We start from the raw sequence: 13,759 nt of genomic DNA, 5'->3' as shown, positions 1-13,759 counted from the left end.
ATCACGAAGGAAGAGGGAAAGTCAGATGACTGATGTGGGTGCACCTTCCCAGACTCACCAAGTCCAAGGCCAGCCTGCCTCTGCCGCTGTCTGAGGTGACCAGAGGCTGCAGCGAAGGGTCCTGGCCCCTTCCACCAACCCCAGCGCTCTCTGGAGAGGGCACTGCCTACTCTCCAAGGTAGTCCAAGCGTCCCGGCATCCCCTACCCTTAGTCCCAGGAGTTAGACACCTGACACCCCTGAGCCTCCTTATTCACAGGGGAAGTCCGGCCCCTTGCTTGATTCCTCTTTCCCCCAGGGTGTCTGAGACTCCTCCTGGCCACCTACACGCATCCACAGATCAGTCCTGTCTGCCTACACGCATCCACAGATCAGTCCTGTCTGCCCCGGGATGCCCCAGCCACTCAGCTCGGGGCTGAGCTGAGCAACAAGCAACATCTCTGCCCCCCGCCGGCTGAGCCCTGCATCGCTCCCCTACCCCGCTGCCGCAGGGGAGGCGAGCCCACTGCTGCCAACTTGGTGCATGGCGCTGGGGCGAGTCCCCACCACGGGAGCTGCCCGTCTCATCGCACAGAGAGGAAGAGTCCGCCCTGTCACGCTCCCACAGCCAGCTGCCCAGGCTTCCAAGGTACGTATTAGGTTCTTTCAGTGTACACGGGTCTGGGCAGAGCCCTCTGCTAGGGCAGCTGGGTCCCCCTCTACCCTGTTCCTTTGGTCCCAACACTGAGTCTACAGGGCGCACGATGCTTTCTCCCAGTACAGGACTGCTCTCCCAGGAGCCTCACTGCCCTTCCCTGCCTTTGAGCATCTCTCGGGTCTTCCCAGTGCACCAGATGGGTCCACAGATAAGCAAGCCTCATCTGGAGAGACAGGGTACGTTCCACCTGTCCACTCCAGCTTCCTCAACCTCTGTAGCCTCCTTACACATCAGTGGATGCAAGCAGGTCTTTGGGGACAGAAGCTGTCACCTGACTTCAAGGACAAGTTGACCTGGGTCTCAACTCTGGCTTTGCGGGGCGAGATCCGCAGAGGGCACAGCAGCCCCGCTGGCTGGCACTCCTCTCCTTGCCAAGGGAAAGCTTCTTAGGGAGCCCGGGATGCTGCCCGGCTACGGGGCTTTTACCCCTTGCGCCCTGTCCTGGGCAAACGCCGTGAAGCCCAGCCATCAGAGCCCCGTGCCCCCCGCGGCTGGCAGCTGAAAACGTAAGTGATGCTCAGAGCAGCCTGGTCACAGAGTTCAGCGACCCTCAGAGGGAAGCCTCTCCCGGGACTGCGTCAGAACCTGGAGCTGCCCAAGTCGAACCATTGGCTACACACCTTCCCCGCTCATTTTGTGTGGTCTGCTAGTGGGTAGGTGATTGTAGCAATAAACACTGCATCCGTTGTGTTCTTGTAACTGAAAATACTAGCATCGGCAGTTGGCTTGGCACTTCTCCTGGCCTGAAGTTGCCCTCTATGTGCCCACTTGTGTCTGAGGCTCCAGAAAGATTCCTGGGAAATGCTCCAGCCCCTTCCTCACCACCTCCTGGGGTCTTCTGCTGGCCCCCTCTGACCCATCCTCCACACTAAGGGGTGCCGTCTCATTCCCACAAATAGCTTTATTTCAAAGAGCATTTTCCCCTGCAAAATAAGAGTGAGGGTGCAGCCAGTGCCGAGGAACGGCAGAGACGGGCAGAGCGCAGGATCCGGTTCCTGAAGCACCTTCGGTGTGAAGTTAAGGAGTTTGGTCTTTATCCTAAAAGCCTGGGGGGGCCCCAGGCAGAGCGGAGGAGCCAGGGGAAAACATGTATTTTATAAAGATGCTGCTGGAAGGGACGGAGGGGAGGGACGGGCAAGAATGGGAGTGCAGCCCGGAGGACTCTGCTGGAGTTGGATTAATTCCACACGTATTTATTGAGTGCCTACTGTATGCTGGTTCTAGGCACTGGGCCACAGAGGAAACAACTCAGGCAAAGACCCTGCCCCGGGTTAGGTTAGAGCTTAGTCTAGTGGTGGCGGTGGGGTGGGAGTAGAGAAGGAATGAAGAGCAAATAAACACACCCTGTATGTGTCCGATGATGTTAAGAGCTATAGAGAAAAGTCTTGCAGATAATGTGGGGAGAAGCTGCTATATATGGACAGTCAGGGAAGTTCTCACTGAGAAGATGCCACACGAGCAGAGACCTGAAGGGACAGGGCAGGGGTGCTGTGAGGACATCCGGGCAGAGGGACCCAGCAGGGGAAGCATGCCAGGCGGGAGCAGGAAGCCAGGCGCTGGAGCTTAACGGGGAGGACAGAGGATGGCAGGGAACCACACAGCTGGGGCGGGGGTGATGAGAGAAACCACGCCTCTCATCACAGCAGGGCCCACATGGCTCAGTGCTTCATCAATTATCCAATCGGGGGGATTGACTTAAAAAGGACCTACTGTACAGCATAGAGAACTATATCCTCCCTCAATCTCAGTCCCCCTGGTTCCAGTGGGGCTGACTCACCCACCCTGGCTCCCGAGGTAGACGTGTGACCCAGCCTGGCCAATGAATATGTTCCTTTCCCTGGCTGCTGTGATTGGTTCAGGGATGGTCACGGGACCCAAGACAAAGAAAGAGGGCATGGAACTATTGGGACAGCTGGTTCTCGTCCTACCACGGCTGGCAAGCCTGGAATCGCTGGGGCCATCTTGGCCTCTGTGCTGGGAGAGCCTGCCTGACAATGAAGCTTGTACATTGGAAGGCAGAGCCTAGAGGTGGAGAGAGATGACACTTGAGTACCCAGACCCAACTCTACCTGAAGCTAGTGCTGTCCCTGGACTTTTCAGCTACCTGAGCCAACACCGTTCCTTTTTGTTTAAGCCAATTTGCGTTGTGTCTTTGACATTTGCTATAGACACAATCCTGACTAATAAGGAACAAAAAGGGAAGGGCAAGATGGAGGTGAGTTCTTACAAGTTTTTTGCTCTCATAAGATGCCCATTGTAATCAATGAGGCCTCAAATTACTTTGTTGGGGAAAGAGACTTCCTTTCTCCAATTGTAGCAGGTCCCCCAGACCTGTGTGTCCCTTGGAAAGGTGACCCACATTAGGAAAAAAGAAAGTCACTGCCACCACCATGGTCTAGGACTTTCCTGTAGGATTCCGTAAGAACCATCTAGTGGCCTACCCCCCATCCCCACCCCAATCCGTCTTCCACAGACCAGCCAGTCTGCCAGATCGCGGCACATTTTTGCTTCAAACCCTCTAATGGCTCCGATCTCATGTAGAATGAAGTCAGAACTCCTCACCCAGCCTGGCCTCCTCTCCAGCATCCTCTCACACCAGTCTCCACTCCTGCCACGTTGGCCCCTTTGTAATCTCCTCTGAAGATGTCAAGCTCCTTCCTGCCCCAGGACCTTTTCACATGCTGTCCCTGGAATGCTTTCCTCCACTCCAGCCATCCTCGGGTCTCAGTTAAAGCCCAGACGGAGTCAGCCAAGATGGCAGACTACAAAGACCCTGAGTTCACCTCCTCTCACGAGCACACAGAAATCACAACTATTTGCAGTACAACCATCGATGAAAAGCCCTGTTCTTAGAGATGCGTTTCCTGACAGCTTCTTCCCATCTGAAGAAGGTCCTCTCGGACAGTACCTTTCACAGTGTCCTCTCTTCACTTGCGACAGTTTATAATCATATATTTGCTTGTGAGTTTGCTTACTGTCCATAAGCTTCCTGCAGGGGGGGACTGGGACCGCTGGTAGTGCCGCGCAGAGTGTGGTCCAGGAACTAGCGTCATCAGCATCACCGGAAAGCGTGTTAGCCACGCGGAGTCAGACTTGCTGTTTTCCGTGCACCTCTTTCCATCTCCCTTTTCCCCCAGGAGCACTAGTATCAACCAGTAGGGCTACCAAACTCAGGACAAAGGAGGTAGACTGTGAAAGGTTCCTCAAAGCACCGGGGGCGCCAGAAGGCTGACGTGAGAGCCCTGAGACCAGCGTGTGGCCCACGGGGGAGCCCCCTGGGCTCGGACACAACAAGGAGCCAACGTGCTGGCACCTGCTGTGTCTGGGAGCCGGGCTGGAATGTCATGAGGCAGGGCCTGGCAGAAGTTCAGAGAGCGCAGCCTTCCTCCCCACTCCCGTTCTCAGGCTCACACAAACCCAGGAAGGGCAGAGACAGAGAATGTTTGCACAGCAGATAGACTTTCTCCACTCCTCTCTCTGCTCGCCAGATCAGAGTCGAAAGAGCGTGCTCGATTCTGGTTCAAGTTTAGGCCAGAGTCCGCCTTTGATCTGAGGGGCTTGTCTTTTCCCGGGTTATTTATTTGTAGAAACCACTCTGGTTTCCTACTACTTCAAATACACCTATAGGAAACAACACCAGGCAGAGCCCCAATCGAGGTTTGTTTTACTGCCCTGTGTGCCACTGGCTCCTCGCGCCTGGGATCAGTTACCTGTACTCCTGCACACAGGTGTGATTCGCAGCCTTGGGCTATGAAACAAAAGCCTGTGATCTTGGGGGGAAAAACGGGCTCTGATAAACCTGAAGTGACTAGAAATCAGCAGTCCTGGCTATCCTGGGAGACTCTGAGCAAGGCTCCTCCAGGCCTCCGTTTTTTATTTTCTGTAAAGGAAGAGCCAGGGAAATGTGTATTTTCGTGCTTATTCAGAACTGGGTCCCACACAAGGGCTGTAACAGACGTGAATAAGGATGGACGGTGCCTGCTGGGAGATGCTCCTGGAACAGCTCTGAGCTCTGGGGACCCCCTGCTTCACCACTAGGGGACCCCAGGGCTCCACATAACTGCTTCCCCCAACACTTTACTATGAAAAATTTCAAGCATACAGCCAAGTTGAAAGAATTTCACAGCAAACACCAACATACCCATGACCTAGAAGCTACCAGTGACATTCTGCTTTATCTGCTTTATCACATAACTATCTATCCATCCAGAAATCAACCTTATTTTTTGGTTGCATTTCCAAGCAAATTGTAAGCACCAGTACCTTTCCATCTAACTGCTTCAGCATGCTTTTTATTAACTTTCAATATTCATTTCATTTTTTAAAATCTGTTGAGGTAAAGTTTACATGTAATGAAACACACAAGCCTCCAGTGTACGTTGGCTGAGTTTTGACAAATGCATGTACCTGTGTAACCCAAGCACCTACCAAGGTATAGAACATTACCATTACCCTAGAAAGTTCTCTCACGCCCTTTCCCAGTTAATTCCCTCTTGCAAGAGGCAACCACTAGTCTAGCTGAGTAATATCAGAATCATACCATAGATTCGTTTTGCCTGCTCTAGAACATCATATAGATGGAATTATCTAATATGTAGTCTTTTATGTCAAGCTTCTTTTCCTCTGCACGCTTCCGGGATTCATCCATACTGTTACTTGTATCGATAGTTCACTTCTTAGGACTGCTGAGGGGTAATCGATCGCATGAATAGACTACACTACATAATTGCTTTAAGAATTTACTTATTTATTTATTTTTTATAAATTTATTTATTTGCTTTTGGCTGCATTGGGTCTTTGTTGCCGTGCGCGGGCTTTCTCTAGTTGCGATGAGCGGGAGCTACTCTTTGTGGCGATGCGCAGGCTTCTCACTGCGGTGGCTTCTCTTGTTGTGGAGCGCAGGCTCTAGGCGCGAGGGCTTCAGTAGTTGTGGCACACAGCCTCGGTAGTTGTGGCTCACAGGCTCTAGAGCGCAGGCTCAGTAGTTGTGCCACACGGGCTTAGCTGCTCCGCAGCATGTGGGATCTTCCCGGACCAGGAATCGAACCGGTGTTCCCTGCATTGGCAGGCGGATTCTTAACCACTGCGCCACCAGGGAAGTCCCCATAATTGCTTTAATATTTCTGTTCTAGGGAACCCCAAGTGAAATGGAGCTTGGGAGAAAAAAGGAGGAACAACTTTGCTACTATAACACAGCCAGACGATGCTGTTTGCCACTGTCCTCAAACCCAGTAAGATACACAAGAGGCGGGTGTCCTTGGGTCAAATCCCCACTTCGTCACGTAGCAACTGTGTGAAATTTGGCACGTTTTGGTAGCTCCCTGTTCTCCAGGCTTCGTCATCTGTAAGATGCTGGTAATAATGGAAACCTCCTCAAACGGCTGCGACAAGACACGCAAAGGGACGGGCAGAGCCCGTGGCACAAATAGTAAGTGTTCTAAATGTTACTCTATGTTGCTGAGAAGGAGCTCTGATTTTCAGACGTGAGTTTGAATCTTAACCCTGCCGCTAAAAGGCTCTGCAATTCTGGGAAATTTCCGTAGGTTCTTTTTAACCTAGTAGTGGCTCAATATTTTATGATAGTATCCTGTGGATTTATTTTTCCTCTTCCTGATTTTCCCTTCCCCATTCAACTTTTTAAAACGACCTCCCTTCAACACTGTAGGCTAAGATTCCTCTCCAGCACACAAAGCTGTTAGTATCTTCCATCTAAGGGAGATTCGGAGAAAATTGAAAGAGATAATGTACACAAAGAGCGTAGGAGAGCCCCTGCTATGCAGTTAGCACGCTATAAAAGTTACCTTCCATTACTGGCCGTGCTCGCTCTTGGAAAGGGCAGAACAGCAACTGATTCATATTTGCTGAAACCAGCGGACGCTCAAGGAATGCTTTTGAGAAAGTCTGGCCCTGAGAAGTCAGGACACCGGGCATGTGTGCATGTCAGCCCCGGGCTTCCTGCCCGACAGACACTATTGAAGATGGGATTCAAGGGGGAGGGACTGCACAGAGCCTGAAGCGTTCCCCAGGCCCTTGATCTCCTGGGGGCTACCGCCCACACCTGGTTCACAGCCAGGAATAGCTACCAGGCAGCTCACAAAGCCTCCACCTCAAGCTCTGGCTTCCTCTGCTAAGCTGAGCTGAGCTGTGGCCCAGGATTCTGGCCTGGGTTCAGCCCAGCTTGGCTGTGCTGCCTAAGATCTTCCAGAGGCTTCAGCTGGAAAAAGTTATTCCTTGCTTCTCACCATTAAATGGGAGAGTGCTGGCTCAGATAGGAGGTGGCATTATCAACTCGGGGCAGGCCTGCCTGACTCACCGAGGGCCTGCAGAAGCTGGGGTGGTGCCTGGCTGGGATGTGAACTCAGAGCTCTCTGACTCCAGCTTTTTCCTGCCTCTGACTGTCCGTTTGCCCCTAGGATTAAATCTGGAAGTTGTATTTCCAGCACCTTGGAGCAAGGAAGGACCTTCAAAACCATGGAGCCCATGATTTGCCCAAGGTCCCATAATGAAGATTCAAAGCCGGGTCCCCGTGCGATTCAACATACGTGCATCGTGTATTTAGTTGAACAATATGAAATCGTTGCTGTTCAACCATTTTGAACTTAGAAATAGTAGTTTCATATGACTCAACCTCTACACGTATCCAGCCCCTGTTACGTGTACACTGCTGTCCTTGAGTTGGGGAGGTGAGAGTAGGGGCCCAGAGATGAGGGAACAGTTCTTCCCCATAGAGTTTATGTTGCTGTCTATAATCGACACTCTCCGTTGCAATCTCTTTCCTAAGTAGTCCTACCTCTTACAATGAGATCCACACCATGTAAATTGGGTCAATTACTTTCTCAGAGTTTCAAAGACCCCCATGTTCTTTTTTTTCTTTTTTGATGTACAATTTTATCTTACATCATCTATAAAATATTTATCAGCAACAATTTATAATATGGATGTTTGAATACGAAGCACTGGGGTACAATATCTTTTGAAATGATAAACAGCTGTTAGTTCATATATCCGTGTTATGTTAAAAGTAAACTCCTAAATGAATACTGCAGAATCGTTCAACACCATATGCGGAGTACATCACTTCATCATATTTTAAGACCCCCATGTTCTGAGGCTTCCAAATCTCTGTCTTGAGCCAAGGTCTCTACTCTGTGCTCCAGACCCTCCGTGATCCCATTTCACAGGGTGGGCCCTCCTGGAGCCATGCGTGTTCAATAAAAGTCCTGGATCCTAGGCCAGACCGATTGGACCGGGGCCGGGGGGGACAACTGACCAAAGCTTGGCCGATTCCTTTTCTCTTGGTTCCAGTCCCTGCCAGAGGCTTGACTTTATATCTGCCTTTTTTTTTATTCTAGGAGACAACCTCTGTGTCCTTAGAATATATCCAACCTTCTGCTTTTTTTTCATTTTTGCTAAATTTAACTCAACTTGGTTTCTGTTACTTGCAATAAAAGGGTCTTAGTTCTTCAGCCCATAAAAGAGTGATCTGGCCTTGCTCTCTTAAGGTCTTAAATGGGCATTAGTACTTTCAGAGACAACACATTTTTCTGCATGGATTTCTACCCTATTCTTTTTTTTTTTTTTTAATTTATTTATTTTTGTGGTACACGGGCCTCTCACTGTTGTGGCCTCTCCCGTTGCGGAGCACAGGATCCGGACGCGCAGGCCCAGCGGCCATGGCTTACGGGCCCAGCCGCTCCGCGGCATGTCGGATCTTCCCGGACCGGGGCACGAACCCACGTCCCCTGAATCGGCAGGCGGACTCTCAACCACTGCGCCACCAGGGAAGCCCTCTACCCTATTCTTATTGACTCTCTTATGTGGCTACACAATCCCTTCTCCGGTAGCTACGACTTTGTTAGGATAGAGGATGTGATGCCACCGACTCACTCCACATCCCAAGACCGGATAGGAGCGAGCTGAGCAGGATTAATGAAGGCTGCACACGTGAGTGAGGGATGTTGGGGGCATTTCACCACTTGGCTATATCGGTACCTATTAGGAGCTGCTCTCGTGTGTCTACAATTCAATTCACGTTGGAACAAAAACAAGCCGAAAATCAAATAAACAGCTTCCAGACACTTAGCACAGCACATGCTTTGTCTTCTTTCTCTCTGAGGATTTCAAACGAACTAAGCACCACCTTGTTTGTCTCTTCTCCGGGGCCCCTGGCATAAAAGGGAAAAAGGAAGGGGGTGAGAGCATCCCTCAGAGTGTGTCGTGACATGAAAGCAGAGGAGTCAGACCCTCCTTTGAATGGGGACCAGAGAGTTTTTAAAAATATGCTTCAGTACAAAGGAAGATGGTACCAGAGGAGATGGCCAGTCAGAACGTTTCTCGTGCCACGAAAACGAATCGCTGTCCTCGAGACTCAACTCATTCCATTAACTGCCATTAGCTGTCATTTGTACCTCTCCAATTTCCAAAACACAATATTGAAACCAGCCATCGATTCCCAAAAGGTTCCGATTCTGATTCAAATGACACCTGTTGAGCGCCTCCTATGTGCCAGACATTGGGCTATTTACTCACTATCTGGCCCCCCCCCCCATATCCCAGAGGTTAAGCCATTTGTCCAAATTCACATCATCAGTAAGTGACACGTCTCTTCTAGGGTACAAACTGTCTGGCTTGCAAGCCATTGCCTTTTTTCCGGCTGCTCCGTTATTATAAGGAGCCGATTGTTCCTCAGGAGGACAACAGGGAACTCTCAGACTGGCGCTTCTTCCCCAGCAAACTTTGTCTCCTCCCTGCGTTGCTCGTGGATTCATCCCGCCCATGGTGAAGTTCTGCAGTGACCTCCTTCCGCTTCTCCCCTCTCCAATCACGAGCATGAGACCTCTGTATTGCCTTCCTGGACACTCACGGGGGCCTCCTCACCAGCCTGCCGTCTCCAGTCTCTTCCTCCTTCTGATCCGTCCCCCGCTCTGCTGTCAGAATAGTCTTACAGCATCTTGTAGTTCACACCCTTCCAAAACCTGTGATGTCTCAGGCCCCTCGAGAAGTGGTCCCTCGGCGCCTAGCCAACCTTACCTCTTGCCACTTTCCATCTCCAACCCTCTAACCTACACTCTGGCGATCCTGAACCACCAGATGACCGCCCCCTCCCGATGCCCTACACACTCTCACGGTCTGTGCCTTTCCTCATAGCACTCCTTCTGCATCACTGCCTGGAGAATCCCTACCCTGCCCATCAAGGGCAACTAAAGTTCACCTCTTCCTGGAGCCTTTTATTGGATTTCCAAGAGGAATGAATCACTACTTTCTTCCTTATTTCCCATCTCTGTTTAGTACTTACTTATTATTATTATTATAGAATTTATCACATGTCTCTCCCATGCTAAAATGTGAGCTACTGGAGGGAAGGGAATCTTATTTTTTTTCACCTCTGTATGCCTGGTCCAGGGTCTGGCACAGAATAAGGATTCAGTCAATGCTTGTTGGACGAATAACAGAATCAATGAACCAACAGATCCACGAACAAATGTCTTAACTTGAAAAAGAACCTCATCCAGAGAGGGATTAAGTCGGTCAGCCAATCACTGGCCCATCTCATTGCCTTCTGTATCCTCCCTTATTTCTCCCTGTTTTTTTGTGAAGGGGTGCTAGACCCCACGGTTGTCTGCCCACCTCCTCTCTTCCAAAGCCTGGCCCTCCCTCTTCCATGTGGTCACTACAGGGACTCCTATGACACCTCTCCAGTGCTGGCCCCAGCTGACTGGTCCCCAGGTCAACACCTGACTCAAGCCACCCAACAGGTCGCTTCCCTGGAATTGTGGACTTGGGGCTAGAAATCGAGATGGAGGACAGTCTTGCTGTTATGGGGGAAGCTATTCAACACAAGGCAACAGCCCTGGCAGTGACCTGGTTCCCTATCAGTCCACCCTGAGGGACCCAAAAGGCAACGAGGGGGGACAGGTCAAGGTCTTGAAAGCATTTCAGCACTGCTCCAAGTCGTCCCTGAGATCTGACCCCCCTACTACTCTTTTTACCATTTGCTCTTTCAACGCTACCTAGAATCTTTTGGTGCAAGTTACTTCAAGTTGGGTTTCTGTCACTGGCAACCCCAGAGCCCTGATGAGTGAAGAGGTGAACGGACAGACCAGGAGGAAAGCTGGGCTGAGGCACCGTACTGTGGCCCCACTGAGGTGCTGTGGGCCTCCCTCCCCGCCCCTGCTCTCCCTCCCCCCTTAGTATCAGCAAAGTTCCTAAAAATATGGCTTCTCCTCACCCTACCCTTCAGCACCTGTCTATCTCCTTGGAGGACTGCAAAGAAGACACCGATAAAGAAGCTGCCCCAGAACCTACTGTATAGCACGGGGAACTCTATTCAGTGCTCTGTGGTAACCTAAATGGGAAGGAGATCTAAAAAAGAGGGGATACATGTACACGTAGAGCTGATGCACTTTGCTGCACCGCAGAAACTAACACAACGTTGTAAGGCAACTCTACTCCAGTGATAATTAATTTGAAAGAATAAAATTAAAAAAAGGAAGAAGATGCCCCACTCTTTTCGAATCACTGCCCCCCCCCCCCAATGCTCACCAAAACTCCCCCGCCCTTACCACCCCTGCCGATCCCCTGACCCTGACACAGTCCACGCTCTGCCCAGCCACAACAGGCCCCTCTCTCCCCGGCCCGTCTTGCCACCAGAATCGTCCCTGAACACATATTTATGATGTGTCCGTCTTGCTCAGAAGCAGCCGGTCCTGCCCCATCCGCCACCCCAACACGACCTACAAACTTCCGATGGCTTAGCGGAGTGCGGCCCTAACCTAACTCATCACACTTTGTGTCAAAGAATCTGCAGCCTCGTGGGTCCCACAGTGTCCCACAGGTGGTCCTTGACCGCATCTCCCTCTGTGTCTTTGCTCGCTCAGTCCCTCTTGCCTGGAAGCCCTTCCCACCTTTTTTTTTTACTTTTTTTTTTTTTGGCCGTGCAGCACCGCATGTGGGATCTTAGTTCCCCGACCAGGGCTGGAACCCGCGCCCCCTGCAGTGGAAGCATGGGGTTTTAACCACTGGACCGCCAGGGAAGTCCCCCCACCTATTCATATATCTTGCTTACTTCCGCCAATTTCCATTCTGCCTGACTTCGAGGACTTCCCGGTGAGCCTAACTGACACCTTGCTTCCTGATAAAATTTCTCTCTCTCTCCCTGTTGCTCACTCCCCTTAACCAAACATGACTTGCAAACTAAGAGACATCCTACACATCCTTTATGACCTTCCTCCTCCACATTCACCTCGCTCCTGTGTGCACGGACGCTGGGCACCGGCAGAGCCGGTAATTCACCCTGGGGCGTGAAGAGGGTGAGCTAGAGGGAGGATATCAAGATGACTCAGGGGTTTGTAGCTGGGGTGGAGGGAGGGTGGAGGGAGGGTGGAGGGAGGGTGGGCCCCCCGCCAAAAGAATGGGGAGCAGATTTCTCCGCTGGCTGGTAGGGCCTGCTGGATTTGAGATGCCCTCACGTCCAAGCATCGACGTGCACCAGGCAGCTGCGTGGGTGGGTCCGGAGATCAGGAGAGCGGTGTGCGCTGCAGAGGCAGTTCTAAAAAGTCCCTGAAGCCACAGGGTTGAGGGTGTGAACTCATCAGGAGACACATCGACTGGGAGAGCCCTGAGAGCACGCTTCAGCTGGGGTGACCCTGCAAAGTTCGCTTGGGCCCCTGTTAGGTGGCTGCAGCCCACACTGCAGGGCTGGCCTTGCTTTCAGAGGCCGGGAGCCGTGATTCTGTTCAACCGCTTCCTCCAGCCCTTCCTTCTGCCCAGGCCCCCCCTTCCCATCCACGGGCAGGCTGTGCCCTTTGGGCCAGCAAAGCCGTCAGAGGATTTGAAGTCCCCGCCTGGTGCATGCGGGGCCGATGGTCCAGCCGCCAGCACCTGGCTGCCAGCCAGGCCCACCACCTGCTCGGGGCTCCCAGCGGCCCCAGGCTGTTGAGGAGTCTGGGACCCTCCCTAGGAACATCAGGAGGTGGTTTCCTTCCTTTCCTGCTGACGCACATTGAAAGAGTAACCCCAGGAGAGATTCTCCACAGCTCGGGGGATGTGAACTTCATCTCTCTCCCTGGAAATGCCAGCCACCGCGTGAGTTGGGGCCCGGGAGAAACAGCCCCGTGGGCTTAGGTCTCGGCAGGCTGAGGCTCCCCACCAGCTGTTCCTGAGCCAACAGGCCTGTTAATGTGTTACAAGGTGTCATGCAGGTTGCGTGAGGCCAAACCAAGGTGTTGAACACAGGGCAGGAAGAGCTGAGGGGCGGCTGCCCGGGAACCGAATCTCTCATGGGCGCCTTTCCCAGAACCACAGCCTATACATGGATCCAGCCCCTGTTATGTGTGGTTTCTCTAGAGGAAAGCGGCTGGCAGAGGCCAGGTGTCGAGGCCAGAGCAGAAGGAATTCTACGTGGCTTGTGGAGGCCAGAATCAGAGATCTTCCCATCAGCCCTCCCAGATCCTGTAGTATCCTGCAGGGCTCTCTCGGAGGTTTTTTCCAAATTTGCTGCTAAATAATCCACTTTCTCTTTGATCGCGGTCACCTCCTTCTCAAAGGCCTGAAGATCGTCCTGTTCAACATTTGGAGAGCTCTACGGCCCCCTCTTGGGAATAAAGTCCCCTTTGTCCCAGCAGGAGGTGGGGACACAGGCTGGAGAGCTCTGCGTTGTGGCATCACCATCTCAGGAAAGTCACGGAGGGCATCCCAGGAAGACTCGTGCGTCTCTGCAGCTCGGGATACGCACTTGCTGCTTCGGGTCCCTCTTGTCTGGGCAGACAGGCTGCTTAGCATCTGCCGCCTGGCCGGCGATCCTCCTGCCTCGGCATCCTGTCACTCTGTAACATTCTGAACAAGCCCACGGTTTTGCCACGCTGGGAGAAGACGGCCTCTGAGTGGGTCTTCTGAGCACATGGAGTAGGTAGGACCTGTCTTCTCAGTACCATTGCTGGCTGCTGCCCCTGGCAACCAGGATCATCACACAGCCACCAACTGCAGTACATGATCAAAGGCATCTTGCCGGAGAGGAAGGGGAGAAACTATCGGATGCTGAGGGTCCTACTCCCGGGTCTCACGG

General features: G+C 52.1%; 1 protein-coding gene and 1 long non-coding RNA gene across 5 annotated transcripts in view; one reads left to right on the top strand and one right to left on the bottom strand.

Annotated features, from left to right (window-relative positions):
* Positions 1-13,759, bottom strand: part of CEMIP (cell migration inducing hyaluronidase 1) — a 162,130-nt gene that overhangs the window by 83,977 nt on the left and 64,394 nt on the right. The gene's annotated exons all lie outside the window — the stretch shown is intronic.
* On the top strand, positions 57-8,315 carry LOC116749213. Of its 3 annotated transcripts, none has more exons than XR_004348537.1 (4): positions 57-178; positions 491-627; positions 5,829-6,124; positions 7,110-8,315. It is a non-coding gene; the product is annotated as an uncharacterized LOC116749213 (long non-coding RNA). The 3 variants fall into 3 exon arrangements; XR_004348536.1 differs by lacking the exon at positions 57-178 and having other exon boundaries at positions 359-627; positions 5,829-5,927; positions 6,014-6,124; XR_004348535.1 differs by lacking the exon at positions 57-178 and having other exon boundaries at positions 359-627.

The sequence above is a fragment of the Phocoena sinus genome, chromosome 2 (assembly GCF_008692025.1).
Source record: "Phocoena sinus isolate mPhoSin1 chromosome 2, mPhoSin1.pri, whole genome shotgun sequence".
In the NCBI taxonomy this organism is placed as follows: domain Eukaryota; kingdom Metazoa; phylum Chordata; class Mammalia; order Artiodactyla; family Phocoenidae; genus Phocoena; species Phocoena sinus.
This window is presented reverse-complemented; position numbering and strand designations above follow the sequence as displayed.